Below are 26,812 nucleotides of genomic sequence, written 5' to 3'. Positions count from 1 at the left end.
TGTTTCCCATGGAGCAGCAGTGACACCCAGTGACCAGCAGGGGTGGCATCAGACTCTTCTCCTTTAGTGGGGGACTGAGATGGGCTAGACAAAAAAAATTGGGGGGGCTGTGCCCCCCATCACCTGGCCCCACCCTTCACGGGGGCCGTGCCTCTGCTCCTTCTCAGTTAAAGGCCAGGCTCATCTCCTCTCCCCCCGGCTAGGGTTTACAGCAACACAAACTTTACTAAAATAAAATAATATACAGGGTTTACTTTAAATATTCTAAATCTGTCCAAATTTTAGTACTGAATCCAAAGTTTTCTTAAAGATCCCATCAGTAACCAAAACCTAAATGAAAATTGAAACCAAAAACAAGGCTTAATTTAAAACCCAAACATTAAGAAAAACTTTGTTTGTGAAAATAAAAACTAACAAATGCTGTAAATTAATAATTTCAACATTTTATCAAAAAAGTGTGCTACAGCAGAATGATAAAATAACATCAAATAAGTAAGCATGACCACTAAAACCTCCTATAAAGGAATTGAATCCTTGAATACTGGTCAAATCTATAAAATATGCTGAACTATGTCAAAACTGGTGTTGCAGGTCACCCATTCAAATCCAGAAAATGTCAATTAAAAGCTCCATTCCAACTAAAAAAACTAAAACACCTCAATAAACCAAAACGGTCACAGCCTGAAACAAACCTACACAGAAGCAAAATTAAACCTGTACCAACACTGGAACAAACTATGTAAATTTCTAATTCTAACTTCTTGTTTCTCCCAGGAGAAAGGTGTTTTGCACCCCAGTAACCGGGCTGTCACTGCAGCTTTCCTTTCACTAAATAAGATTTTTACCAAATATAAATTGCCCTCCAATTTCTCTAAGAGAAATTGAAATTGTATCTTTGCACTAATATCCCAAGTGTGCAAGTCCATCCCCTCAGAGCAGCCCCACACCCTGAGGCCAGGGGAGAATCCCAACTGGTTTGTGCATTTGTAAACCTGAGGCCTGAAGCTGATGAGAGAAAGGGAAATGAGCCATCTTGGAACTTTCCGATACCACCTGCGGGGAGCACAGGGATTTGACTGAGTGACATCCTGGCTAATTTTCAACTTGTTCTCCGCCAGCAGGCTCCACTGGAGAGCTCGGGAGTGACTTGACCATGGCAGCACCCTATTTACATATTACAAGCTGGCATTTTGGGGCCAATGGGGTGAAATGTGAGTACTTTTGGGGTTGGGACCCACATGAGAAGGAATGTGGACAAACTGGAGAGAGTCCAGCAAAGTGCAATAAAAATGATTAGGGGACTGAGACAGATGACTTATGAGAACCTACAGGCCATATCCTGTATGTTAAGCTAAGGCAAAGTTAGCATATGTATATTGTGACTTTTACTCAGAGAGGAAAATGCACCTTTATCATGTTACTTAAATAGATAAGTACCCATGCCTGTCCAAGACCTTTACCTAGACCAATCGACAATGGAGAATGGCATAGGGTTTTTTTCAGTGTTGTACCCACAGATTTAACAGGTACACTACAAGGTAACTTATGTGCATATTTACATGTCATCAACAAGCACAAACATACTAGTGTATAAAGTAAATGTACCCTAATGTTTTGTGGGTGAGGAATGAAATTTGGGCATAGGAGGAAGGATTTCCGGCCCTTGTGCCCTATGAAAGAGGTAACCCACCTCGCTAGAGCACTTCGCTCTATCATTGTGACTTAATTCCTCCATTCTCTCTCTGTGTACTATCAGTAGGCTGTACTTGTTCTTAAACTTTAAGTTTCAAGGGAACTAGGCTAAGTTCGGTTTCCCTAAGTTTTTATTCTTTATTTATTAGGTTTTGATTTTAAGTTTAACATATTCAAGTAAACCCTAAGTAACACTAGCTTTTTCTAAGCACTGCATCTTTCACTTAAGACTTGAGAAACCTGAACTGCAAGGCTGGTCCTGTGTCTCTTACCACCAGGTTATCAAGGAAGGCTGTGAGTATATTAACCAAAACTTTGTTGCATATAATGCCATATGCATCTTTTGAATAGCAGTAATGCAACTGTAACTTTGTAACTCAATTAAATTAAATTAAATGTAAGCTAATCAATTAAATTTTCATCAAATTATCCACATTAATATTATTAGTACACCCTACATCAGGCTACATGGGACAGAGAGTTGGAGTGCAGAGGAATGAAGGCACTGGCTCTGGGGGTGCAAATTCTGGGGTGGGGTTAGAATGAGACATTCAGGGTGCAGTAGAGGACTCAGAGTTAGGATAGAGAATTAGCTGTGAATGCTCTGGAATGAGGCCAAGAAAAAGAAAATTTAGATGGAAGAGAGAAATCAAGGTAGAGCAAAAAGCAGAGAAGAAGTGTGTGATTTTAGCTGCACAGGGAGAAAACACTTCTGCTTGTCTTCTCTCACCAAAGCATCAATGAACCAGATGAAAGACATCTCTCTCTCACTGCAACAACAACTCTAGTTGACCTGGACTGAGGAAGGAAACCTTCTTCTTTGCAGTACTAACAGACCTGGACTGAGTCATGAACATCTCCCACTCTCCCATCTGGTGTTCCTGGCCTGGGACACGGGAGGGGCTCCTCTCTTCTCCATTTGGGACATGGTGGGATGAGAGAAGTGACAGGGCTTTACGGGAAATAATTATTTGCCTGATTCATGTGCAAGTCCTAATCCTTGTTAACCCAAACAAACCGTTTATCCTGCATGCTGATGCCAGTTTGGAGGGTCTGGGAGCAGTCCCGTACCAGGAAGTGGAAGGAAATGTAAATCTGTAGCCTTTGCCAGCTGAGGACTGTCTGATAGCGAAACTCGCTATCCCATCCACCAGCGGCAGTTCTTGGTCTTGTAATGGGCCATCACTGAGAAATTTCGAGACTACTTGTGTGGTGCTCAGTTTCAGGTGTGGACAGAGAACAATCCACTGACTTATGTGTTAACAAGGGCTAAGCTGGATGCTACAAGGCAGAGATGGGTGGCTACTTTTGCTAGCCATAACTTCGCATTCAATACCAATGAGTTGGTATAATAAGGAATGTGATTTATCAGGACCACCAATTTTTGGCTGGGGGCGAGGATGTAAGCAGGGTGAGAATGAACTCTACCCTGCCATCTGTTGGTGATCTGTTGTAAAAGCCTTTTGAGGCTGATGCCATTTGCATGGTTCCACCCACCCCAGATTGCATGATGGGGGTGCCTGTCCAAAGGGTCATTTTGGCTGCTGTGGGATCCCCAGTCTCTTTCTTATTAGGGCAGGGGTAATAAAGTGCAGTTATTCTGGTGATATAAATCAAGGACAGTAGAACGGTACTTAGCAGTTCGTGATTTTGGAACTTACCCGAACCTACATAAATCTCGTTAGGCAAGGGACGTGGGTTCCAAAGCATAGTGAAATAAGAGAGATTGAGAAAGGATGTTTGTATTTTATTAGTACAGATTTTTTGTGAAATTTGTAAATGCAAGTTTTATGTCTTACATATCTCTCTAGTTTAAAAATAGAGCTTTTATAGTTTGAACACATATTTGCACCTATACCACAGATAAAAAGCCATTAATGACTAAATGCACTTTTTAGACATACATAAACTGCTGGGCTGGCATCTCATTTCCACACTAAAACTTGTAAACAACTCCATAGCTGGGTAAAATGCTCCTTACGGCTCAAACGGCAAGGAAATTTTGCAGATTGCACACTGGGACAGCAGCTGTGGGACTCAACTTCCAAATTCTTAGTCACAGGTAAGCAGGCAGGTTTATGCAAATTCTGGACTCTGGGACCAGAGCTGGGGTTGGCAGTGGGGGGGACCCAATTTTTTTAGCACATGCACCACCTCTGCACCACCAACCTTTACTACTTCACTCCATAACACCACACACACAACAGCCTTTTACCTCTCAGGAACCAAAGCATACCCTGAAAGAGACAGAATGGTATAAACTTAAGGCAAATGACTGCAGTACTAACAACAACTCAAAGAGATTCAAAAACATCTCTGTCTTTACACACCATGGACAGTAGGAAAAAAAACTACAAACACAGGCCAACAAGAACCAAACAAACATCCATTCCAACCTCCCACAAGCTTTGAGTCTTTGGAACCCAGACCCCTTAATGGGTGAGTACTTTTCAGGCGAGGGTGAAGCGCTCAGGCCTCAAATGCCAGGTACAGTTACTCTCTCCTTGATCCAGAACCAACAGGAAAATACACTGCATTACTCCTGCCCCAATAACAAAGAGACTGGGGATCCCACAGCAGCTGAAATGACCGTTTGGAAAAGCACTCCCATCATGCAATCTGGAGTGGGTGGAACCATGCAAAAGACATCAGCCTCAAAAGGCCTTTACAACAGATCACCAACAGATGGCAGGGTAGGGTTCATAGCGACCCTGCTTAACCTAGGCTACGTCTACACTACAGCATAAAATAGAAATTATTAAAACCAGATTTATAACACCGGTTTTATAAAATCGAGTTTACGCATCCACACTAGAGCACATTACTTCGGTGGTGTGCGTCCATGGTCCTAGACTACCATCGATTTCCGGAGCGGTGCACTCTGGGTAGCTCAGTAAAAGAATGGGACCAATAACTTCAATTTCCATCCACACTAACCCTAAATTGATATAGTAATATCGATTTTAGGGTTACTCCTCTCATTGAGCAGGAGTACAGAAATCTATTTTAAGACCCCTTAAAATCGATTTTAAGTGCCTTGTAGCGTGGACGGGTACAGCGTTAAATCGATTTAACGCTGTTTAAATCAATTTAACGCTGTAGTGTGGACCCTAACTCTTACAGCAAACCAGGGCAAAGAAAGCCTATGCAAGCGCTATTCCGCAGCCCCGATGCTCTTTTCTGCTCCTTCCCACCAAACTATCTCAAACATACAGTCAATTGCATCAAAGCAATTCCTCACTATTTGGGGCATTGGTGCCCCTTAGTCCCCCTGAGGTGATCGGCTGGTTCCTTCTGGCCTTAAACGCTAGGTAGGAATCTGACTCAAAGGGCCACAACCTTCCTCCTCTTCTGCTCCTATGAACTATCCCTCATCTGGGCAAAACCTTTGAAAACACTGGTGTTTTCCCAACAGGAAAGGGATGGACAATTTCTCTTCTGTGGGGAGGCGAGGGAAACCATGCAATCACCTTCTGGAAGGTATATCAAGGAGGGCGGCGTAAGAACCCTCACGGACTAGATAAAGAAAGCAGCTCTTTAACTGACCTTCCAACAATGACAAACTAAAATCTGCAAGAGCAGCCTTTCAACTCAGGGGCCTAATAACAAGCTGTTGCCAATAACTAATCGCAGAGTTACAAATGACTCCAAACCATACACTCTTGGGACAAACCAAACCTTAACACAAACAAAGCCACATTTATTTGCTGCTCTTCAACCGTGATAACCGATAACTTCCAAAACCAAAGAGCCAGCAGAATACCCATCACAAAAGTGTCCCCTGCTAGATAGGAAGCCATCTCACTAACATGATGAGCTCAAAGTAAAATAAAATAACGGGATAGAAAATCCCAAACAGTCATTTTCAGAGCTCTGAGTTGTTTATAGGAAAGCTCAAGCCACTGACACCAGTTCAAGTAGCCCCCTTCTGCTCTTTTCACAACAGAGAACAGCCTCATCAAAGCAAAGCCTCAAAAAAATGGGTACAAACTCATAAATGTTCCTCTCCATGGAAATCTTTAGTAAAAGGCGAAAGATTTATACGAACTGAAGAGAAAACAGATTACATAGAAGACAGGGCAGAGGCGCTGCCGGGGCAACCGCGTATGCTACCACAAGTCAGGGTGAGTACTCTCACAGCCCGCTAAACCGCAGAGCTTTTAGAGGAAATGGAATTGAACCGATTGACAGCCTGAGTTGGATCATGGGAACCGGGGACACAGGGAGTAAAACTAGCCCCTTGACCAGGGACTCCCCTCTTGCGCTCAAGTCACAACAGCTAGTGGGAAAAAGACAGGCTTTCATGGCCTTTCAGAAAGCAAGATATAGTCTTGGAAGACCCAGCAGGGTTTGTGGCGCAGCAATTGTCCTCAGATCCCACCAAGACTTCAACTCAGATTGCAGGATTCAAAGTCCCGAGTGCTGGCCCTTACACCATGGGACCAGTAGGGAACCCCCAGATCTCTGCTGAGTTCTGGCGTGGATGAGCCCATACAGGCAGCCCTGCATTTACTCACCAAGTTGTCATGCAGCAGTTTGCTGCAGCTCCCAGAGGCCTTTCTTAATCCAGACTGAGAGGCCATTGGGCATGTGAGGAAGTTGCCTCTTCACTCCCAGGCAGTACATGGCCCTTCCTAGGAAAGGCCAAGTCCTGGGGAAAAAAGGTGACGTCAAATAACATCCTGGAGAGATGCCTTCTTTCATGTTGAGGGGAATGGTTCCCTCTTCATCTGAGCAGGGACTTGAAACCTGGACCCTTAGATTAAAAGCCTGACACACTACCAACTGAGCTAGCCAGGCTCACATGTGAAAGAAACACATTTAGTACACAAGAGAAACTAGTCATGAAAATGAAGACAAAACAATACAGAAAACCTGCTAATCTCGCTCTCTTAGCAGTCCTAGCCCCAGCCTGCTCCTCCATCCGGTGCCCTGAGGCTTTATTCTTTTTTTAGTTAAATATCAAATCCAGGAGAAAACACAGTTATACAAAAGCAAAACGAGATCACAAACAGAAATGTCATTGGAAATACAAAAATAAAAAAGGAAAATGCAATTCCCATCACTTTAGCATATCTAGGCCATTCCTGTATCGAGAGGACCTGCTAAGGTCCCTGTGTGCTTACGAGAAACCTGGAGGAACTCATACCACAGCCTGAACATGAAACTCAACTGCTCCCAGGTGCCGCAGTAAAACCCTTTCCCTGCTGTGACGTTGCACTCCATAGGATTTTATGAAAATATGCTAATGAGTGTGAATATAATGTAACTGGAATATGCTCCATGCAAAAGGTCTCTTGTAAGGTATTATTACAAAGCTTATAATCTACTGTGTGTGTTCATCCTATTTGTATGAACTGATCATTTTTGGATCTGAAACTAGAAATATGAACTATAACTCTGAGGTCCTGTTGTAATGATGCAAAGTGTGGGCCATTAATAGTGGTTTGGACTCTTGATGGCTCCCATTAACCAGGACAATAGACTGCAGATGGCTCTGTCCTGCACCATCTGTGAGTCAGGCCAGGAAGAATGAAGGCTTGGGGTCTCCCAGGACATGTGACCATGTTACCTGGTACAGGAATCCATCTTAAACCTGGGGCTCTTCCCCAGGAGACAGACGAAAGATTCCTGCCTTGTACTAAAGCTGTATAAGGGAGTGGAACAGAAGAAAGGTGGTTGCAGTCATGAGAAATCCTCTAGCTATCACCTGAGCTGGAACAAGGACTATACCTGGTGAAAAGATTGGGCCCAGACAAGAAATAAGTCTAGTCTGTGAAAGAAGCTTATTGGAAGATCTCTGAGGGTGAGATTTGATCTGTATTGAGTTTCACGCTGTATTAGGCTTGGACTTGCATGTTTTTGTTTTATTTTGCTCTATGGAGAATACAAGCTCCATAAAGAAGGAAAAGTTAATGCCTTAGAAAAATCTGTGTGTATGTTAGATGGGTGGGAGGGTGTCTAGAAACCACTCTCCTCTAGTTTCTTTACTCTGATTTCCTGTAGAAAATCTGAACCAGAGAACAACCCGTTGCCTTCTCTAAGGCTTGAATGCAGGACTTTCAGATTATGAGACTGATGTGCTGCCAATTGCGCTAAGAAGGCTTGGAAAAGTCCCTTCCAACCCTAGAAATCTGTGATTCCAAAAGCTTTAGGCTCAGTGCACATAGGACCCTGCTACAGCAGTGACTGGGGCACGGAAGGAGCCAGGGATGTGCTGGAAGAAGGGAGCTCAGGTGATCAGAGACTTTTCCTGGCAGCTTTCACAGCAGCAAATAAATCAATTCATGCTGCCAGAGGACAATCTACTGGAACTAATGGCAGCACAGGGGGGATGTTTCCAAGCTGTGCACCTACTGCCACATTTTAGAACTTACTCTCCTTTTCCTAGCAGGGCACTTTCCATGGGAATTAAGCAAAGTAAGTTGGGGAAACTACACAAGGAATAGAAACCAGGGCTCCAGATGAGGGTTGAATTCATAACCCCAGCAGTATCCCCCTCTGCACTAACCTGATCCAACAGTGCAGGTGCTTCTTAGACAAAGTTGGGAAGCAGGCAGTTATCGGTCTTTGTGGGTCACACCTTTGCCTTGGCGATTGTCAGGCTGATGCATCAAACCTAACTCAAGATGCGGCTTTTCAGCCATGAGACTCCAGTACATTTTAACAGGAAGAAAAACTCCTCTATTCTGGTTTAGCCCCATTTGACTCCTTCTGCCCATCTTCTCCCCTCAGCCTCCAGTCTCTTTCCTTCCCCATTGGGGCCATGCAGAGAGGAGCCCCACTCAGTCTCTGTCACAGAGTCTGTATCCCATAAAGGGAGGAAGGGATCTCTCTAAAACACTGATATCGGGGAGGGGAGGGGTGTCTGTGATTAGGGGGAGAAAGGATGGAGAATTAACAGTGGGGCCCAGAGAGATTCTCCCAGATTGGAGGGATCCCCTGCTGCCCCCCATCAGCCAGCTGTGGGAAGAACAACTTGGGATTGCTTGGGGAAGCCACCTTTAAAAACACAAGTGTAACATGCTAGTTACATTTTAATAAGACCAAAGCCTCCTCAAACCCAGGGTCACTATCACTGGAATGATTTTGTCCTGATATTTTACAGGCTGCAGATACAAAGTGAGTCAAATTACAGTTTCCGTTTGGAGTCAGTGGACACACAAGGATCTGGAGGCTTTTAATTCCTTAGGTTCTGCTGCCATTTCATTTCTGTCCTGTTCAAAGATTTATTGTTGTGTAAAGAAATGTTAGGTCCTTGGGAGTGTCCCCCTGGTCCCGCCTGCTGCCCCCTGGGCAATTTAAAAGGTCCCGGGGACCCCTGCCACCACCAGCAGCAACACAAGGGAACTAAAGCGGCATCCTGCCCACCCTTGCTCCATGTGGCACACCACTCCCGGAAGCGGCTGGTACGTCCCTGCGGCACTTGGGGTGGGGGGGGGGTCTCCACGTGCTGCCCCCACCCCAAGTGCCAACTCTGCCAACTGTGGCAATGGGAGCTGCAAGGGTGGAGTCTGTGGACAGCCATGCTCAGAGATGCCCCCGGCCCTCCTTCTTAGGGGCTGCTGCCAGAGGGAGTGCAGGTTGCTTTTGGGAGATGTCCGAGGTAAATGCTGCACCCCTCATCCGCTCCTGCACCCCCAACCCCAAGCCAGACCCCACACCAACACTCAAACTCCCTCCAAGAGCCTGCCACCTGCACACCCTCCCGCAGCACAACCCCCTGACTGACCCCAGACCTTGCACCCAAACTCTTTCCCAGACTCCAACCCCTCTCTCTCCCACACCCAAACTCCCTCCCAGAGCCTTAGGCAGGTGTGTGTGTGGGGTGCAGCAGGACTTGGTCCCGTTCTGGGCACCACCAAAAATTATACAAACCTGCCGCCCCTGTCCAGTCCAACCTTCTGCTGATGCATCGCAGCCCACACCCGTGCAGGATTTGAAGCTTCCATTGCTTAAATTCCAGGACACTGAGGGATTTCAGCTCCACTTTGCCCACAGGGAACCTTCACCTCACTCCCAACCAGGTTCTTGTCCATGGGATCACTGTTAGGGGGGCTGGCTCCCTCGGTGTCTTTTCTCTCTCTACGACAGGCCAGGGTGCAATAATTGGGGCATCTGAGCACCCAGGGCCTTCTGTGGGGCTGCCATTCCCCTTCCCCTTCTGTGGTCTCATCTGTCATTGACTCCAGCCTTTTTTCTATCCATCGTCAGCACCATCCCAAGCAAGCTGCACTCACCTCAAAAAGACATAAAGTCCTGTGGCACCTTATAGACTAACAGACGTATTGGAGCATAAGCTTTCATGGGTGAATACCTGCTTCATCGGATGCATGTGGCAGAAATTTGCAGGGGCAGGTATAAATATGCAGGTAAGAATCAGTCTAGAGATAAGGAGGTTAGTTCAATCAGGGAGGATGAGGCCCTCTTCTAGCAGCTGAGGTGTGAAAGCCAAGGAAGGAGAAATTGCTTTTGTAGTTGGCTAGCCAGGCACAGAATTCCCACTCCATTCATCTGATGAAGTGGGGATTCACCCCTCAAAGCTCATGCTCCTGTACGTCTGTTAGTCTATAAGGTGCCACAGGACTCTCGCTTTTTACAAATCCTGGCTAACGCAGCTACCCCTGTGATACTCAAAATGACAGTGTCCCCTGTTGGGTGTACATCACTGACCTCTCTCCTCTCTGAGCACTGACTGCCCCTCTGATTCCTTGCCTCTCAGTCTGTGCAGATGGGACCTTTCCCTCCAGTGCTGGAGGATTCGCCCTTCTCATCTACCCTTGTCCCAAGCAGCACAGCAGGTGGGAATCTTAAATGTACCAAGGTGACTTCAGAGCAGAAACCCCCCAGACCTTCCATGCAATTGGCACTTGCCCCTCACTGAGCAGGACTGAAAGTGGTTCAGGGAGACTGGTGGGCCACATCCCCTCTGGGCATGAGCAAAGAGCAGGGTGAAAAAATGAACCTGGAGATTGAACCCAGGGCCTCATACATGCAAAGTATGTGCTCTACCACTGAGCTATATCCCCAGATGGGCTGTGTTTGCTATGGGTTATACTCAGAGCCCTCCTGTTCTCAGTGCATCCAGTGACCTATAAGCTTGACGAGAAGCCCATTCCCCGCTCTGAGGACCAGGCCTGCTCTCCTGGAGGTTACTTGTTCATAGGGGTCACTTTTCAGCAGGGCCAGATTCTACGTGTGGGGCAGAGAGAGTTTGTGCCCTGGACTCAGGGTGCAGAGATACACTCAGCCCTCTTCCCTGCATTGGTTGGGGGGGGGTGCTGCAATCCCTGCTGCAAGGTCATGTTGGAGGATGCTGTGAGCAGCTCAACACCTCACCCTGGCAGCAGAAGTGGGGTGGGGAGTTCTAGCTGTTTCCACCTGCCTGAAAAGTCCAGCTTTCCCCAGCACATTCACTGCGGTGCAATTGAGTCACTGTTTCCATGGCTGAACAACAAAGAATCACTCCCAGTTTCCCTTCTATCTGCAGCAGGATTAGCCTGTATCAGTGGTTAATGAGGTGGATCTAGTTGTAGATTGTTATTCATTCCCCACCTTGACAATTCACATAATCCCTTTCCTACTCAAATCCCCAGCACCTCAGTGATCCTGGTAGCAGGGGTTGGGGCCTGAGACTTTGAGGGTCCTTTTTACCCTCCACCTGGAGTGAACTCAGCTTTTCCACCATCCCAGACAATTCATGAAATAACAACAGGGGCATAAAGAAAGAGGGGAGGGAAAATCTCACAGCCAGGGCTGGATGTGCCCAGGGCCCCAACTCATCCATTGTTTCCATGGAATTTGGCCCCCTGCTTTGCACAAAGGACGGAGAAAGATCTTGCTGCTGCTGTGGCTGTGCAAGGAAAATTGTGCTTCTGTAGGAAAAAGAGGATGGAAATGGCCCCATGATGGGACAATATCCTCAGGATTAAGACCTAAGGACTCAGGCTGAGAACTGATTTAACTCCACTCATCTGGGATTTAACAAATTGTCTTCCATGGAGCAGGGCCAGTTCCAGTGTTTTCGCCACCCCAAGCAGAAAAAAAAAAATAAAAAAGCTGCAATCAGCAGCAGCTCTACCTCTGCCACTTTTGGCAGTGAGTCTTTCCCTCCAAGAGGGACTGAGAGGACCCAACAGCCACAGAAGCCTCCCCATTCCATGGGCCATCCCGAGTGCCTGGAGCCATCCCTGCCACGGAGACACTGGGAAGATGGGGGAATCAGGAAACAGCCACAGATTTATTTACATTGCAAGGGAAGAATAACTGAAGCTTTTTTTTAAAAATGAAGTAATTTTTTCCTGACTGGGAATTGAACCCAGGCCTTGGCAGTAAAAGTGCCCAATTCTAACCACTAGACCACCAGGGAGCTAAGACCATTGTTTTTTTTCTCACTTATGCTACACTTTCTTAGGCTACTTTCTATCCACTTTCTGACAGTACTCCATTGTCCACTCCCTGAGGGGTTAAGAACAGAGAGTACAGGAACCCCTGTACTCAGGGTCACCACATCAGCCCAGCACAAGCCACTGAAATAAACTCTAAGGATGCTTCCTCCAGCAGGATCACAGAGCCTGCAAAAAAAACCCAGGAGGAACAATCCTCCTCTGTCTTCATTTACCCCATCGCAACCCTCTCAGCAGCCGACTCTTGCAGGAAGGACACTCAGATGATAGGAGCTCTGGCATAGAGACCAAAGGAGGGGTGTTGCTTCCTCTCACTGTGAGCTGATCACAGTTTGACTCCGTGTAACAGGGCTCTGAACTTTGCCATCTCATGTGTTCTGAGAGCAGAGCTCCCTGGACCCTTCTGCTGAGAGCATGGTGATTGCACAACAGCTGCAAGGCCTTTTTCCCTCTCCTTGGCTTCCCCAGACTTTCCCCACAAATGGTTCTATCAGGTGCTGAAAGGATCTAAGGACCTGCAGGTTTCCCTCACCCATCTCTTAAAGCAAACAGTGATTCCCTTCTCTGACACTCCTGGGGCTGGGCTTCTTTTGAGTTTTTCCCAAGGGGGGGCCTGATTCCCTGTGAAAATGTGTGTGGCACTAACTTTTCTGCCCCCTCTCTGGGAACCGAGAATCTTTTTCAGACTCTCCCCCTAGATGAGTCCAACAGCACCTCCCCTTGGTGGGAGAATCCTAAATTCCGACCTCCCGCCCTGGTTGCTCTGACCAGCTGATGGCGGCAGCATGCTAAATCAACCCCAGCTCTCTGGTCTAGAAAGCAGCATCTAACCAGCCTTGTGACAGCTCTGGTTTGCTCGCTGGAGACATAACAAACCAGGAAAGAAGGCAAATGTAAGACAGGGAACCTCAGCTCACAAATAAAAACCTTCAGGGCACCTTCTACACTGCGTCTGGGCAGTTGACTGACTTTAAATCTAGCTAGCTCTGTTGGAAGAGCATGATGCTCTTAATCCCACCATCATAGATCCAAGCCCCATGGTGGGTGGTAGCGACAGCCCTTAGATGTCACTCTTCTGCTAATAGTCACAGATCAAAATGAAACAAACTCTCTATGCTCTTTGGCAGGTCATGTTTCTTCTTCTCTCTGAGCTTCAGTAAAACATGAAGAGAGAACAAACTGACATTTGCATCCTATGTTAAGAGAGTATTTTCTCCTCTTCCATTGTACCCTAGGCAAGAAGAGAGGATAGTAACCATTTAACAGATGATTGCAGAGGGAAAAGTTTGGTCTTTATAAATAGGATAATGATCAATTGGTCTCCATGTCCACTGATGGTAGGACAAGAAGTAATGGGCTTAATCTGCAGCCAGCAAGATTCACGTTAGATGTTGGGAACAGCTTTCTAACTCTGAGGGTAGTTAAGCTCTGGAATAGGCTCCCAAGGGTGTCTGTGGAGTCACTGTCCTAGGAGGTTTTTACGAACAGGTTGAACAAACCTCTGTCAAGGATACTCTGCATATACTTGGTCCCCTAGACAACCTGCTCTGGCTCTGGTTCCCTCCTTCTGCTCCCTGCCTGGGCAGACTGCTGGGGGCACTTGATCCCACATGCCCCCAATGCATCGTCTCTGCCTGGCCCTGCCTCAGCAGAGAGGACTGGATTTCATGACCTCTCCAGGGCCCTTGCAGCCGTACAGCTCTATAATTCGATGCCATCGCAATACAATATAAACAACAACAAAAGTGGAAACATCACAATCTAACATCTAACAATTCAGCGTGAGCTGACATTCCACAGCACAAAGTGACAACACGTAGGAGTGCAAAGCCCGACAATTCAGCACCATGCAAATGAATGCCCCATGGGGCAAAATGACGCACTGCAAAAGAGTTCAGCTCAAACCAGTGCAACACAAGCCAGTGCAAAAACCATACAACACGAAACAATGCATCAGAGTGCAAAGTGACATTGTGCAAAACAGCTCAGTGTGGGACAACACAGCACAAACCCACACAACAGAATCATATAGAAAGGTAGGGCAGGGAGGGACCCTGAGAGTCAGGACCAAATATCCCTAGGCCACCCCAACAGGTGTTTGAAAAACAGGGAAACAAAGGGCACCATGTACATATGTTTTTTGGATGAGTCAAGAAAATGGAGTAGCATTGTCCCCCTCGGGTAGCCCCTGTTCAATTCCAGATCAGAAAACAAAACTCTTCTGCAAGAATATCCAAAAAATGTTGTGTTTCACTTCACTTCATAAGTACAGTTGTGTGGCAATTAAATGATGAGCCTAATGTTTCATAAAAGTGTGGGAAATACGGATGTATTTGAGAAAATGGCTTGGAATGAAGGAAGACAAAAAATTGATGGGTCGAGAGAACAGGCCCTGTTTCCCCCTGGTTTGGAGCTTCTCTCACAGCCACTGGAATAGAAAAGCTAAGCAAATGGTGTTCTATTGTTCCAAAGGAGATTGAAGTGAGGCCATTTTCTCCAGATAGAATTAAATTGTAATGTCAGGAGTGGGATGTGAAACCACGTCTCCATGCAGAGACCAGAACACCCAAGGGACTGGAAGAAAAAGAGTCTTATAACTAGCACTTTAGACCAGTCCACCATCCTGATACTACAAAGAATATGACTTATCAATCCTAGTTTTCATTAATAGTTGATGAACTCTTTAGGGAGGTCAAGATGGCACATTTCTTTCAACTCCTAGAGGCCTTCTACAGCACAGCTGATTTTTAGACACATTCACCTGGATCTAAAGTTACATGTTTCCTGGAGAGCCATGAGTTCTGAAGTGTTGGAATCTCCCTGCTCACGTTTTAAGTGAACAAAAGATGGGTGCTGGCATTCTGAGACAGTAATGGTGAATCTCAAAATCCTGCCCTGGGGGCCAGAGAGTTAAGCAACCAGCCTCTACCAGGATAGCATCCTATCTGGGAACAACTCACTGGTCAATAGCTGGGGCGTGAAATTCTCATTTCTTTGTTGTTCTATCACTGTAGTCCCCACTTTGCTATTGCTTGTCTGTATAATCTCTATCTGGTGCTGTGATTGTTTCAGCCTGCTGTATAATTAATTTGTTAGGTGTAAAGCAATTAAGGCAGTGGGGTATAATTGGTTAGATAATCATGTTACAATATGTTAGGATTGGTTAGTTACATTTCAGTAAAATGATTGGTTAAGATAGAGCTAAGCAGAACTCAAGTTTTACTATATAGTCTGCAGTCAATCAGGAAGTAAGGGGGGGAATGCGAATGGGAATTGCGGTAGGGGAATTGGAATTATGTTTTGCTAAGGGGGAGAATAGGAACAGGGAAGGGGAACAGGGACACAGGCAGGCCTCTGTGGTGTCAGAGCTGGGAAGGGGGATGCTGAGGAAGGAAACTGGAATCATTTCTTGCTGGAAGTTTACCCCAATAAACATTGAATTGTTTGCACCTTTGAGCTTCGTGCATTGCTGCTCTCTGGTCACGTGAGAAGGACCAGGGAATGGGAGGTTGATGGGATAAACCCTCTAACAAGTACGTCTTTCAGGGTGTGAAAAACCCTAGGACCAGTATAATTAAGCGGACCTAAGCCATGGTTAGATAGTGCTAAATGAAAGGAAAGATTGTTCTGTCAATGCAGCTATTACAGGGATGGAAAACCCCTCTTCTCACTGTAGCAACTGTCTACTCCACAGTGCTACAGCAGTATTTTAAGTATAGACAGCCTCAGAGTGACACCAAATTTGGCTCCATGGATGCTCAGGCACTAAGACAACAACAACACCAACAACACACTAATGCTTCTGTAGTTGACAGGATTGGAACCTGCATGGGGAAACCTCCCCAATGGATTTCTAGTCCATCACCTTAACCACTCAGCCACAACTACTTGATGTGCAGTTGCTTCACTACACAATATTTCTGTTCTCACAGAATTGTCACTTCAAATTGCTCAGACCAGCTCCCCCAGCACACTCACGGCTGTGCATTAGTGTGTGTCCATGGTGACAGGGAGCAGCGGGGGCTGGATGGGTCAGAGGTGGGGGGGGCAGTCAGCGGACAGGCAGCAATTGGATAGTAATGTGAGTCCCAGGGGTTTGTCAGGGGACAGGTAGGGGGTGGGGTCCTGGGGGGAAGTTGATGGGGTCTCAGGAGGGGGCAGTTGGGGAAAAGGAGAAGGGAGGCTTAGAAAGGGGGTGGGGTTCCAAGGGGCAGTTAGGGGCAGGGGTCCTGGGAGGGGGCAATCAGGGGACAAGGACCAGTGGTGCTTAGATAGGGGGTGGGGTCCTGGGGGGCAGTTAGGGGCAAGGCTCCCAGGAGGGGGTGATCAGGGGACAGGGAGCAGGGGGATTGGATGGGTTGGGGTTTCTGTGGGGGGGCAGTCGGAGGGAGTGGATGGGGGCAGGGTGGGGCTTCCCTCCCCCTGGAGTGTCCTGTTTTTTGAATGTTAAAATATGGTCTTCCTGCCATTCACAGTGCAACTCTCCACTCACAGCACGCTGCCGCATGAGGTCCCCCTCCTTCCTTTCCAGTTGGTAGTGGCCAAGGGAATGCTGGGAAATGTAGTTCTTTCCCTGCTCCAGGGCTGGCTCTATAGGCAGGGAGCTAATCAAGGAACTACAGCTCCCAGAGCCCCCTGTTGGTTCTCAGCTCCCATGCTGCCCTTGCAAATGGGCTGCCCCAAGCAGGTGCTTTGCTGGTGCCTAGAGCCGCCCTACGGGGGTGACGCTCCGGCTCTCCAGCGGCAGGGCAGCCTGAACTGCAGTCCAGCCTGTGCACCTCAGGCTGCCGTGAGCGCCATCCTGCTACTGAAGCCAGAACTGCAGGGTCAGTTCCAGCTCAGCCTGAAAGCCTCAGCTGACAGGGAACATCTTGGTTCAGGGCTGGCTCCTGGCTTTTTGCCTGCCCCCCCCTCCAAAAAAAGGGGGGGCAGGGGCTGGAGTGCTGCCACCAAGCACATGCTTGGAGCACTGCTGCCTGATCTCAGCACTGGAAACGGAATCTAGGAGTCCTGGCTCCCAGCTTCCCTTCCTCTAACCACTAGACCCTACTCCCCCCCCTTTTGGGGAGCCAGGATTCCTGGGTTCTAGCCCCATCTCTGGGAGCCGAGGGGGTCTAGTGGTTAGAGCAGGAGGAGCCAAGACTCCTGGGTTCTACTCTCAGAGCTGCTGTGTGATCCTGGACCTCTGTTTCTCCTCCCACTTTTTGGATATGGAGCCTGTAAACTCTCTGGGGCATGGCCTATCTCTCGCTGTGTCTGGGCAGCGCCTGGCCCAACGGGGCCCTGATCTCAGCTGGGGCAGGGACTGTCTCTGTGTCTGTGCAGCCCCTGGCACAACAGGGGTTTGAGTCTGCCCTGCTCTCTGTAGGTGCTGCTATTGTACAGATAAATAGTCATGATACTAAAAGGCGTGCCAGTGCGTGAGTGCACCACCATTGCCATGCAAGGGGAAAGCCGGTACAGATTACTGGGGCCCGGTGGTCCAGAAGAGGGACCAGGGCCTGGCTTCCCTGGCTTCATTGCCCCGTTTAGCTGGTCCACTCTTGCTGGGGAGTCTGAAAATTTTTTTCATTGGGGCCCGAACCTGCTTTCAGCAGCCCTGAGGGTATGGCAGGACTTGCCCCCCTTCACAGAGCATGGGGGTGTCAATAGGCACCTATGCATGGTCCCCCCAAGCAGGGCCAGGATGGAAATAGGGGGCCTGTGCCCCCCAACATGGAGAATCTGGGGTGCAACCTTGCTTAACGGGTCAGTCTGTCCTTTCTCTGACTGTCCCATTCCAGCTTCAACTAGCGCTTGTGTTTCATTCATTCTTTTTCATTCATTTCCTTCTCTAGCTTGCATGTTCTCACTTTCTTTTTCCCCCTCTATCTTTCATGCTCTTCCTTTCTTTCCTTCTTTTTCTATTTTTTTCTCTCCCTTTATTTCTTTCTCTGCCTTCCATGTTCTTTTCGCTCTCGCTCTCTCCCTGGTTATTTTTTTCACTCGCTCTTTTTCCTCGCTCCCTTCCAAGCCAAGCAGGTTCTCCTTGCACACACATTGTGACAGGTTTTCCTCCTGATCACTGAGTGTATTAAGCACGTTTCAGGGGGGTTTGGCATGCCAGGCAGCAGGGAGCAGGTTGACCGGGTGTCTTTGTGGCTGTCTGCTGGCCACGCATAAGCATGGTCCTTCCCAGGGCCGGCTTTAGGCCGATTCGACCGATTCCGGGGAATCAGGCCCCGCACCTAAGAGGGCCCCACACCTTAGGCACCTTTTTAATTTTTTTTTAACTTACCCCGGTCCCCGGCTGCGGTCTGCTCCGGGGTCTTCCATGGTCCCGCTCCTTTGAGCGAAGTGCCGGTGGGAGCGCGGCACGGCCCCGCTCTCCCAGCTAGAGCTCCAGCCAGGGCAGCGGGGCTTGCCGCACTCCAGCTGGGGCTCCAGCCGGGAGAACGGGGCAGCGGGGCTTTGCCGCGCTCCGGCCGGAGTGCGGCAAGCCTGGTGGCTCCGGCTGGAGCGCAGCAAGCCTCGCGACCCCGGCTGGAGCTATGGGCCCTTTAAATAGCCCCCGGAGCCTGAGGCAGTGAGGGGCTCCAGGGGCTTTTTAAAGGCCCTGGAGCTCCAGCTGCCTTTGCCACCCCGGTCCTTTAAATAGCCGCCGGAGCCCCGCCACCCCCATGCATTCCCCAGCGCTCCCGTGGCTATTTAAAAGGTCCAAGGTGGGGTAGAAGGGGGTTTGGGGGCTACTTAAAGGGCTGGGGTTCCAGCTGCCTCTGCTGCACCCCCTGACCTGCCCACAGTAGTCTGGCCCCCCCTGCCTGCAGCCAGCTCTGCACACAGCCAGCCCCTGCCTCACACCCCTGCAGCCCTGCCCAAAGCCAGCCAGCCCACCACACACTGCTGTCTGCACCAGCCCTGCACACCCTGCCCAGCCCACACCCTCTGCCCTGTCTCCAGTCAACCCCTGCTGCACCCCACTGCCTGAAGCCAGCCAGTTCCACACTCCGCTGTCTCCAGACCTGCAAACCCCTGCTGCACCCCCCTGTGGCCCTGCCTGAAGCCAGCCCGCCCCACACCCCCTGTCTCCAACCAGCCCCACACCCCTTGCCCTGCCTGCAGCCAGACCCTACCTCCAGTCAGCCCCTGCCCTGCCTCCAGCCAGCCCCATGTCCACTGCTGCTCTGCAGTTTCCAGGGCAGTAACCCTGCACACCTGCTTCAATGAGGGGGGCAGGGAGCAGCTGGGACCAACACGTGCACACCCCCAGGGAGTGGCGGGGACCCACACATGTGAAATGGCGGTCATTAATAGCCAAACAACAGCATATATGATGCAATGTATATAATATATAATTTTATTATTCATATAGTTATGGACAGTAAATCATACATGAAAGAAATGAAAGGCTTTTTTTTCCACTTTTTTTTTTAAGTCATCCCTGCCAGGGCCCCTCCAAAAATGTTCGAATTGGGCCCCGCACTTCCTAAAGCCGGCCCTGGTCCTTCCCTCCTCTTGCCCCTCCCTCAGTTGCTCTGCAGCTTTTAAGCCTTCCCTTGGAGCTGTCAGCACCAGCTGCTGCTGCTTTAGGTGCCCAGAGCAGAAAAGGTGTGTTGGGCTCCAGCCTGGGACTCTTCCTCCATCCTGCCTAGCCCTGACTATCAAGCCTGGCTCTGACACTCCTTCCTTCAAGTGCCATGTGGACAAGAGGCAACATGTGGCTGCAAGCAAAATGGCCAAACTTGTGGGCATCAGACAAAGCTGCAAGAATCCCAAGCATCTGGTCAAACCACAGGACTGCAGGTATCAGCAACCAGAGTAGCAAGTTCTAGAGTCCCAACCCATTGTGGCCCTCACAACTAGGCTCTAGAGGGCAAGTCACCCAGCAAGAGGAGAAAGATTTGCTCTTGCGCAGCTAGAAACAGGGAAGTTAAGCACTGTGAGCTCTAGGGGTTTGTCATAACATCCCACTGAGATTTGAACTCAGAATGCAGGATTCAGAGTCCAGAGTGCTGCCCGTTACACCATGGTACCAGCTTGTGCTGCTGTCTCTGCACATCGGTGACCCTCACGGGGCCAGCTCATGTAAGGGACTGTTGGCCCCTTACTAAAGCGCAGTGGGTTTTTGGTTGGCTAGTTCCCAGTACCAACAGAAGGGGGAAGGATCAATAGGAAATCAGGACCCTAAGACTGACAGTCCCCAGGGGCAATGGGGAGAGGCCAAAGCTCCAAAGTTAGCCCGACTGACAGGCCAGGCAGTGTAATGAGGGAGTCACCAGGGCAGGGGATCCCATCATCTGTGTGAGCTGGAACTACCTGGGCCAGAGTGAGACCCAGCTAAGGAGAAAGCAGGAGCCCGAGAAGAGGCGGGGAGAAGAGCTGCACCAGCCAGGGAGAACCAGAGCAGATCCATGCTAGGAACTGAGCCAGAGCAGCATGAGCCACAGAAGCTGCCCAGGGAGCAGATCTATGCTGGGAGAAGAGCTGCAGCAAGCAGAGCCAGAGAGGCCAGAGGAGCAGCCCAGGGAGATGGAGGCAGAGCCGCAGCAGCACTGGGGCTGGAGGTGGGTGCAGTGAGCAGCTTGGGAGAGTGAGAGGGACCCTGGGCAGAAGGCCCAGCACAAGGAGATGCCACCAATCAAGAGGCCTTGCAGGCCAGACCTTCGGGGGTGGGGGGATCATATCCCCTACATGGGGGCTGACACTGGGAACAAGGGTCCTGTCACCTAGAGCATGTGGCCACTGCCAGAGCAAGTGTCCGGCCCGTGGTGTCCCTGCAGCACAGCCAGGGCCTGGGAAGGAGGCCTGGGACATGTGAGGGAGAGACTGTGACCTGCCCTGACACTCCAGAGACGCTGGTTGTGATCTCCCTGTAACCCTTTTCAAGTGAGCACGACAAGATTTCTGGGCCAAGCCTTGTTGGGGTTACGAGGACTCTGCCACACATGAGAGTAGAAAGAGTGTCCTTGGGGTCAGGCAGGCCTCTGGTAAGGGGGTGGGGACTCAGATCCTCTCTCTGGCCAATTGCACCAGGGTCATGTATAAACCAGGGAAGTTCCCCACAATAGCCGGACCTGAACCCTCTGTACTCTTTGCTTCTCTGTCTCCCCTTCATCTCTGCTGGTCTCCCTCTGAGCTTTCTCAACACCTGGCCCCACAGCATTTCCTGCCAGCCAGAGACTGCATATTCCAGGCCTGTTCCTGTGGATGTGGCCTCTCTCCTGATTTCTCAGGAAAGGAAGCTTTCCAGGAAATGGCATTGGCTTCTGGGAATCAGCATGTGGCTGGTGGACAGCACCAGGAATCTTTTGGCTCCTGGCACACAAGGCCACTTAAAAGCTGAGTTTTTAGACAGGGGCTTGAACCCTGGATCTTAAGATTAAAAGCCTGATGTTTTACCAACTGAACTAGTTGAGACCATTTTCCCCATTCACCACAAGAGCAAGCAGGTAGGCAAAGAGAGGCAAAAAAAGTCCCAGGAACCTCTCCTCTTTTTCTGCATGTCCGCTGCCTGTCAGCAGGATTCCTCCTCCTCCTTCCTTCTGTGCCTCAGTGTGACTAAATCTCCACACGTAGACAGCTGGTCCATCCGCTGCACCCCAATCCCCCCATGCCTGAGCCTCCCTGCCAAAGCCCTGCACCTGGCTCCATAGAATTAAATCTCATGTGTTGCTGGGAACTCGACTTCTTGTGCCCACAGAGTCTCGGCCCCCCTCAGTAGATGACCTGAGAAACACAATGTCCGATTTTTCCAAAGAAGGGCTTGGAGGGGTTTCTTTGTGTGTTACCATGTGGCCTAATGGCTAAGGTGTCTGAGTGTGGATTAGAAGATTGAGAGTTTGAGTCCCTTGGTGGTTGTGTTTCTGCAGTTTTACCATTGTGCTGAAAGTTCTGCTCCCTTTAGGGCTGGAACCTCTTCTTGGCCGCTCAGGCCAATGCTCTGGCTTCAGCTAGAGCCCCAGAAAGGAGTTAGGGGGTGGGCATCACAAAGGCTGGGACATGAGACCCAGGTGCTTCCAGTCTAGCCTTTGCCCTTCCTGATTTGCCAGAGAAAATGGGCGGCTGCCCAGGCTAGTGTGTGCGCCTGTCCCTGTGCTGGAGGCTACTTGCTACATAGCGTCTTCGGAGCCTGGGTGTTTCTCTGCTTCTCGCCAGCTGGGGAAAAGCCTCTTGGTGTAAAATATCCTGCCCCACTGCAAAAGTGAGCACCTTGAGTGGGACCAGTCAGAGGCCCCACCATGGGTGCTGACCCTGCTTTCCTACCAACTTGTGATGTTATCCACAGAGCATCAGCAGCTGCCCTGCGTGCTGGTGACCTTCAGTGGGTGTTTGCCATGGCAGGGAGCAGCCTGGCTGGGTGATTTTGCGCCTGTCTGAAGGTCACACCTAGGCATGGTCCTGCCCTCCTCTAGCTCTGACCTCAGTTGCTCTGTGGCTTTTAAGCCTTCCCTTGGAGCCGTCAGCACCAGCTGCCTCTGCTCTAGGTGCCCAGAGGAGGAGAGGTGTGTGGGGTCACTTTTACAGATGCCCCTTCCCTGCACAGAGGAGCTTCCATCCCCAGTCCCTGCCTGTCACTGCCCAGCAGCCCTCTGGCACCATTTCTGCTGGCTACCCTGCCTCACTTTCTTCCTACCATGTTGGGAAAGACAGTTCTCATTATTAAAGGTCAGGTGGGCCAACTAGGGGCAGAAACCTGTTCTATGTTTTCCTACTGCAGAGCCCAAGCTCAGGAACTCACCTTGGGTTCAGGCACTGCTGTGCTCCCAGAATACAAGCCACCCCTGCACAAAGAGGGATGACAGGGCCTGCCAAAGCCCAGGAACCAGGGACCTGTAGATCTTCAGTCTAACACTCTGTAATAGTCAGTGCTTCCCTTCAGGGCTGGCCCTAGAGGGGATTGGGACAAATCCCCCCCTTTCCTTCTCAGGTTCTGTCCCCACCCCGTCCCATCTCATCCCTTCCTGCCCCATTCCTCTCCCACCCCACCTCTTTTCTTCCCCTCCCCACCCAGCGCTCCTGCACCCCACTGAACAGCTGATCACTGGCAAGTGGGAGGCACTGAAAGGGAAGAGGAGGAGCTTGTCAACAAGGCCTGTAGTGTGTGTGTGGGTGGGGGGAGATGGCTGTCAGTGGGTGCTGAGCACCTATTTTTTCTCTGTTGGTTCTGCAGCCCCATAGCTCCCGTGGAGTTGCTGACTTGGCTTCTTTCGCACTCTAGAGAGAGGAGCAGAACCAGGGCTATGGCTGATCTATGGGGCACTAGGTGAGTGGCAGAGGCGTCAGGTGCTGAGAGTTTCCCTGACCCCTTAGGGACACAGTGTGAGGTGGTGCCCCAGGGATCTCTATGAAAGGAGCAACACAGGATTTACTTGGGGTGGGGAGAGAATTGAGAGTGTCTCAGGGGGTTGTATAGAGGTGTTGCCCGGGTGAGAGACTGGCTAAAACACAGGCCATGCTGTGAGCAGGATTCACACCTGCACAGGAGAACCCTATTGGATTTCAACTCCCACATCTTAACCACTCAGCCATCAGAGCTGGTAGTGAAAAAAATATGCCCCAATGCCAGAGAAACTGGTAAAGAATCACAATGGCCAGGTGTGAAGTCATCTGAACTACAGAATTCCCACCGCAAACCTGGCTCCCAAAGCACGGGGGGGGGATTTGGGGTTTGTTCTCTTTGCTTAGCCATGTGCAGTCGCACAGAGAGCGCGTTTAAAAGTCTCCCCTCCCACAGAGTGGGAATGGGAAATGATTCTCAACTTGAAGCCTGATGTAGGGTGACCAGACGTCCCGATTTTATCGGGACTGTCCTGATATTTGCTTGTTTGTCCCATGTCCCGACCGATCGGGACCCTGGACAAACAAATAACTTTGTCCTCTGCTCCAGCACACAGGCATAGTCTGGAGGGATACTTGCCCCCCACAACTCCGCCCCCTCATTCCCCCATTAGATCCCTCCCCAAATCCCGGCCCTGGCCCTGCCCCCAGCCCCATCCCCTCACTGCCCCATTGGATCCCTCCCCAAATCCTCGCCCTGGCCCTGCCTCTTCCCCAAGCACACGGCATTCTTCCTCCCTCCCAGGTTTGCACACAGGCCATGGCCATGGCCGGGAGCGCAGGGTGGAAGCTTCTCTAGCCCTGCAGCCTGCGGGGCAGCGCAGTGGGGCTAGGGGCAGCACGGAGCAGGCAGGACCCAGGTGGGCGGGGGGCAGAGACACAAGTGGCGTGGACACGCTCCTGCCAGGAGCTGCCTGGTTCACTCCTTGCCCGGGAGCTGCAGGAGGAGCCCGGATCATGGCTCGGCTGCAGAGCTCGGAGCCCAGGTTGGGCCCAGGAGTGAGGGGATGGGGGAGCTGGGGGTGTAGTGGGAGTTGGAGCCGAGAGTTGGTTGGAGATGGGGCTGTGCCACTGCCGCTTGGCGGCGGGGGGGCCCTCCAGCTTTTATTTTTGCTCCGCCCTCCGTGTCTTGATATTTAATCTTTGACATCTGGTCACCCTAGCCTGATATGAAGGAGGATGTCTGGACCAAGGGGCCAGGAACTGGCCTTCGCTAGAGAAACCACTGTCAAGTTTAAGCCATTTAGGGCAAGTCAGCAAATAAGAACAACCTCAGGTATCAGTAACTGCTACAGGTTGCAAATTCCTACATGCAGCAGTTTCTGGCACTACACCTGCACAGCTCTGCTCCCCGGCTCTTCTCGGCCTCCTGCTCTCTCCTTAGCTCTGCCCCACTCTCGCCCAGGCAGTTCCAACTCACATGGAGGATGGGACCCCCTGGCCTGGTGACTCTCTCATTACACTGCCTGGCCTGTCAGTGCAGCTAACTTGGAGCTTTGGCCTCTCCCCATTGTCCCTGGGGACTGTCAGTCTCAGGGTCCTGATTTCCCATTGATCCTTCCCCCTTCTATTGGTGCTGGGAACTAGCCAACCAACCCCACCCCCACACACACTAAGTTTTAGTAAAGGGCCAAGAGCCCCCTTACACAAGCCAGGCCCATGAGGGTCACCGATGTGCAGAGAAGGCAGCCCAAGCTGGTCCCATGGTGTAATGGGCAGCACTCAGGACTCTGAATCCTGTAATCTGAGTTCAGATCTCAGTGTGACCTTGTGTTGGCTTGTGGTCATAGGCAGCAGGTTATATACATTTGCGGTGCTCGGGCTCCAGGAAAATTCAGGGCTGGGGGCCCTGCTCCAACAATATTTGGAAATGAGTCTTTTCCCCTAGCCCTGCCTGGATTGGGCCCTGGCCTCTCCCTGCATGTCGCCCCCTGCCATGCTGTGTCCCTGCCTGACAAAAAGCAGCGTGCGCCTGTCCCCTGCCTACTCCTGCTGCTGGAATAGAGGGATATTGGGCAGAAGTGATGTTTGCTGTTCCAGGGTCCTAGTACCCACCCTCCAGTAATGGCAAGGCAGGCTGCCCTGAGCTCCCTCTGCACCCTGATCCTCTGTCCCAGTCCTGAGCCCTCTCCTGCATCATGAATCCCTCATTCTTAGCCCCTCAGCTCTGCACTCCCTCCTATCCCCAAGCCCCCTCCCAGAGCCTTAGGCAGGTGGGGGTGGAGTTTGGGGCGCAGAGTTGGGGGGTGGGTTCTGGGCACCACCAAAATTTCTACAAACTTGCCACCCATGCTTGTGGTAAAGCCCCAGAGCTCAATTTCCCTGTCTCCAGCTGTGTAAGAATGAATCTTTCGCCTCCTGCTGGGTGACTTACACCTCCTAGAGCCAGGTCTTTGGCTGGGGTGGCCACAATGGGTTAGGGCTCTATAACTTGCTACCCTGATAGTTGGGATTCTTGCTGCTGCACCTGATGTTCACAGGCTTGGCCCTTGTGCTTCCTAGCACACTTTTCCTCTGGCCCACATGGCGCTTGAAGAAAGGAGTGCCAGGGCTGGGATTAATAGTCAGGGCTTGGCAGGAGGGAGGAAGAGTCCCAGGCTGGAGCCCCACACACCTTCCCTCCTCCATGCACCTAGAGCAGAGGCAGCCCAGCTCTGTCCGCTGGATACCTCAGCAGAGTAGGTGAGTTCATGTAAATACAGTCTGGTCCCAAAGCCTCCTCCCAACCCTGGTCATCAGTAGCTGCCAGGGGAGAGCTCATTCACACCTCGCTTACAAATTATGATTTGAAATTCTAAGGTTGGCCAACACTGCCGAAGCCAAAGCACCGACATTGTCAGCAAACACAACAGCTGGGTGAGGAAACCCGGCTTTGTCCAGACTTTCTAAACCTATTTTACTTTCTCAGGTACAAGTAGTTTTCATACATTGTATCTGCTTTTAAAGTGTGTGTTAACGTTTCAATTTCCATTCAAATTTGCAACCAATGGAAGCAACATTGGCAGCGCTGCATGTAACTACCTGACAACTGAGGGAGGGGGTGTTGGGGAAATTCAGGGAAGGGGGTGCACAACCCCCTGGCTGGGGGGCATATAAGGAATGCCCAGTTTCACTGAATTGAGTCTCCTACTGCAGCACCTCAGTAGGTTACATCAGAGAGGAGCTGCAGTGTCTAGGCAGTGGGATGCCTGTGCCTTTAAGAGCCCAGCCCTAGAAAGCCCATGCTGAGAGGTACTGCCTGTGAGAGGGGAAATAAAAAAGCCCTCTACTCCCCCCATCCATGTTTGCAAACACTGGAGTCTCAGCCCGCCACGATAACTGTTACCCCTCTGCCCCTGCCTGTGCCAGGGTTTAACCCTCTGGCAGCGCCTCCCTCTGGGCTTAACTCTGGCTCCTTC

General features: G+C 50.3%; 1 long non-coding RNA gene and 2 other non-coding genes across 5 annotated transcripts in view; all 3 read right to left on the bottom strand.

Annotated features, from left to right (window-relative positions):
- The window catches only part of LOC127040999 (uncharacterized), a 341,937-nt gene that overhangs the window by 125,934 nt on the left and 189,191 nt on the right, over window positions 1–26,812 (bottom strand). The gene's annotated exons all lie outside the window — the stretch shown is intronic.
- Window positions 5,644–5,759, bottom strand: LOC127041031 (U5 spliceosomal RNA). Its single transcript, XR_007771613.1, has one exon. It is a non-coding gene; the product is annotated as a U5 spliceosomal RNA (small nuclear RNA).
- TRNAS-AGA (transfer RNA serine (anticodon AGA)) lies at window positions 15,902–15,986 on the bottom strand. Its single transcript has one exon. It is a non-coding gene; the product is annotated as a tRNA-Ser (tRNA).

The sequence above is a fragment of the Gopherus flavomarginatus genome (assembly GCF_025201925.1).
Source record: "Gopherus flavomarginatus isolate rGopFla2 chromosome 13 unlocalized genomic scaffold, rGopFla2.mat.asm SUPER_13_unloc_1, whole genome shotgun sequence".
In the NCBI taxonomy this organism is placed as follows: domain Eukaryota; kingdom Metazoa; phylum Chordata; order Testudines; family Testudinidae; genus Gopherus; species Gopherus flavomarginatus.
The sequence above is the reverse complement of the archived record's forward strand: the minus strand, read 5'-3'. Positions and strand labels throughout refer to the sequence as shown.